The sequence below is a fragment of the Panicum hallii genome, chromosome 4 (genome assembly GCF_002211085.1).
Source record: "Panicum hallii strain FIL2 chromosome 4, PHallii_v3.1, whole genome shotgun sequence".
Lineage (NCBI taxonomy): Eukaryota > Viridiplantae > Streptophyta > Magnoliopsida > Poales > Poaceae > Panicum > Panicum hallii.
Genome location: NC_038045.1, coordinates 14,716,373 through 14,720,729, shown reverse-complemented (window position 1 = coordinate 14,720,729; position 4,357 = coordinate 14,716,373).

Genomic DNA, 4,357 nt, shown 5'->3' with positions numbered 1-4,357 from the left:
TTATTACACATAGATCACCATATGATATTGAGGCCATACCATTCACATCATACCCTGCAAAAATGAGTTAGGCGCAAAACGTATTCTACCGTAGGGTTATGAAGAAGCCGCTATCAACAGATTGCAACGGCGGTCCCGTATCTATAGAGTTGCTATGAAAATCTCATCGGGTTGATCTAATCAAGCCGATTAAGGGTCATTCATAATGCCCCTTATTTTCACTAGACCAATCACATTGACATCACGACAAGTACATCGGAGATGACCACAACACATGACTTAGATACATCGGTTCAACTTCTTCTCGTTTACACAGTTAGCCAGATGGTGATTCCGGACGGTATGGGTATGTCGTGCGCACAGTACAGAAAGAACACAAACCAATCTACAGTCATCGTGATGCTATCAACTCGTACCGATCCCACACCGTGCATCAATATATACATCACATATGAACAGATTGCAAAATTCTAAACAAAACATATCTCTATATGCGCATCTAGACCAAAGGCTAAGCATGATCGCTCTGATACCACTGTAAGGAAACAGGAACACTACGCTAGCGCAAATTCATAATTCTACCGCCTTCAACAAGGATCTCATGTAAGCGGGTGATCATGGATCATTACCACTAGACGCGCAGCGCAGCAAAAGTAGAGTTGGGGTAGCTCGGCCCAGCGTAATCGCGCGTTGGTGAAGAGGAAGCAGATCGCAGCTTGCATCTCCCCCTCCTTGTCCTGCCAATCAACACCACAGCAACGCAGCAGCGCCTCCTCGAAGTCCACAGGTACGGGGCGGGAATGCCGCTCACTGGTGTGCTAGCATCGCGTGCTCGGCTAGGGTTTCATGGAGAAGAGAGGCGATGAGGGTTTGTGGTGCAAGAGCATTGGCCACCCACAGCTCCGCCCTTCATTATATAGACCCCACTAATAGGCTATCACACCGGAGGCCCATTAGGGTTCTAATCCTTCTTGGATCAATATCCAGCCCACGCATGATTGCCTTTTGGGCATATCACCAACAGATAATGCCACTGTCTTTTGCTTCTGTGAGTTCCAGGAGACAAAGCAATCATTGACATAGAATGTAATGCCACTTGTGCTTTTCCTATCATCCAGGTCACCAGCCAGATCATTATCTATAAATCCGGTGATCACCTCTTCTCCTCTTCCTTTTCCATACACCAAACCAAAATCAATTGTCCCTTTGAGGTAGCACAAAATATGCTTTACTGCCTTAAGATGCATGATAGTGGGCCGCTCCACGAATCTGCTTGCTACCCCAATAGCAAAAGAGAAATCCGGCCTAGTGTGAAGGAGATAACGTAGGCAACCAATTATCCGTCGATATTCAGTGGCGTCAACAGGTTCTCCATCACCATCCTCCATCACCATCCTTGTGTAGCTGCGGCTTCTACTCCATGGGGATTTTCACAGGTTGCAACCAACCATGCCAAATTGATAAAGCACAATCCTTGCATAAGCACTCTGCTTGATGGTGATTCCTGCTTTCTGCTGCCCCACCTCAATACCAAGGTAGTAAGTGAGAAAGCCAAGATCACTCATCTCAAACTCCCCCATCATCTGCTGCTTGAAAGCTGTGATGGCCACTGGATCTTTCCCAGTAACTATCAGATCATCAACATAAACACCAACGATAATTATGGTGTTAGCCTTACCCCTTGTGTACACAGCTTGCTCCTGTGCACATCTTGTGAAACCAAATTGTTTCAAACTTCTATGAAGCCACATGTTCCATGCGCGCAGCGCCTGCCGAAGCCCATAGAGAGCTTTGTTTAGCTTGAGCACTAAGTGCTCCTTGTCTTTAACAGTGAACCCCTCCAGCTGGGCCACATAGACCACCTCCTCAAGCTCGCCATTAAGAAATGTAGACTTGACATCGAGGTGGTGAACCTGCCACCCTTGCTTAGCAGCGAGGGCAAGGATAGCACGCACAGTGTCGAGGTGAGCAACCAGAGCAAATACTTCATCAAAATCAATGCCCTCCTGTTGGACATAACCTTTGGCCACCAAACGGGCCTTATATTTGATCACCTCACCATCTGAGTTCTTCTTAGGCTTGTATACCCACTTGAGCCCAATCGCCTTGTGTCTAGCTGGCAATATGGTGAGCGACCATGTTGCATTCTTCTCAATAGCTTCAATTTCTTTACCCATGGCATCCTCCCAAGCTGGCTATCCTACAGCCTGGTGATAGCCCAATGGCTCCTCAATCTCTGCAAGAAATGCCTCATCATTGGCTTCCTCATTTCTGAGTATCGCACGGGGTCCATTGCGTATGATGTCATCAAGGAGCCTGTACCGAATAGGCCCATCACCACTACCATTAGTGCCAACAGATTGTGGCGTGGACAGATTTCCAACCGGTGTGGCAGGCTCTCCTGCCTATGATCCAGGGCCTGATAAGGCCGACGAAATAATCGGAGGCCCTGGTGGTGAGACGTCATGCTTGTAGACCCAATCCCCCTATCCGTTGGCACTGCTGGAATTGGTGTAGCTGGGCAGGACTCAGCCACGGGTGCCGACACACCGGCCATCTCTCCCATGTCTGCTACTCCAGTAGCAGTATATATATCTTCCACCACAAAGAACTCAGATGAAACATCACTTTCTGCAGTGGAAGACCAATTCCATTCCATATTTTCTTCAAAGATAACATCACAACTCACATGGACTTTACTATGCCGTGGATCATATAGATGATGAGCATTACTTCCTTCTTCAATACCGAGATAGATGAATTGATGGCTCCGGTCATCAATTTCTTCAAGTGTGTCGGTGTCTTCATATGTGTTGTACAGCCAAACACACGGACATGTGCCAGGTGCGGCTTTCTCCCCATCCAAGCCTCAAACGGGGTGTGATTTCCCATAACCAGAGAAGTGAGCATTCGTCCTTGGCGTTAGTACCGGCTACATTTTGAGCCAGTACTAACGCCTGCATTTAGTTCCGGGCCGAAAGAACATTGCCCCGGGGAGCCATTTAGTACCGGCTGGAGCCTCCAACTGGTACTAAAGTGAGCCACCAACGCCAGAGGGCAACGGCTAGTGCCACTTTAGTACCGCCTGGGGGCTACAGCCGGTACTAACTGGTGCCGAGGATATTTAGTACCGGCTGGAGGCTTGAGCCGGTACTAAATGGAGAGATCTCGTACCAGTTTGAGCCACCAGCCGGTACTAATGTGACTTCATCTATATATCAGCACCTTTCTTCTTCCTCGAGCCTGAGCCATTCATTTGGATCTCGGGCTTCTTCTTCCCCATGGTATTTTAGAGAAGAGGTGCTGCCCATTTTTCTCAAGCTTGGTGGGGATTTCACGCATTCAAGTGCTCAAAAGGTTAGCAACTTCATCCTCTCTTCTTTGATGGTCTTTATGCTTCGTTTCATGCTTTGTACTTAGAGAAATTTGTGATTATTAGAATGAGTGAGAATGAGTATGGTTTTTTTTATATATTTGCACATTCATTTGAGATATATAGCTAGAAGCAAAGACTAGAATTTGAATGTGGTTAGTCTGCATGTGGGAAATGTAGAGTGACTTTTTCCAATTAATTTCAAGTGAAATGTGTGTATATATCATTATGCCAATATTTGTTTTCAATTAATTTCAAGTGACACGTGTATTTCCAAGGGCAACCATTATTGTTATGCTATGAAGCTAGTGAAATATATAATTAGTGAATGTGAAATATCTAACTTTTCAAAGTGAAAAAATGTATATACTTGGTTTTTATTTTTTATTGTGAAGAAATTATTTTGAAACTCTAATGATGTATTTATTCAGGCTCCCATTGAAACCATTGAGATGTAAAATAATTCTTTGTTTCGGAATATGTATCTATCGTTAACCTTTACCATACCGTGATGACACTGTCATTCGGGGCCAACATGATATTCGCGACATGGTACGGTATAAGGATGTGATGATGGAGTACGGTCTTGATCCCAATGAAGAAATCCTCACCTTTGAGCGAGGTGAGGATGCCACCATTCGGACCAAGGCCGTACTCCTTCATCACGTCTTTGTACCACACAGTGTCACGGATATCAATGTTCGCCCGGAATGGCAGTGTCATCACAATAGGGTCAAGGTTATCGATAGATACATGTTCCTAAACAAAGATTTACTTTCTTCTCGATGGTTTTTTTCACGTAGAGCCTGAATAAATGTTTTGAACCTTGATTGCATCCCATATGCTGTGGGTTGATGAGTGTTCGCCTCAAACTGAAGAGTGTCAAAATACTTAGGGTTTAGAAATAGTGAATGTGAAATGTCAAGTTGAATATGAATGCAAAGATGTAATTTGAATATAGCCAGTGAGTATGAGTATATTCTA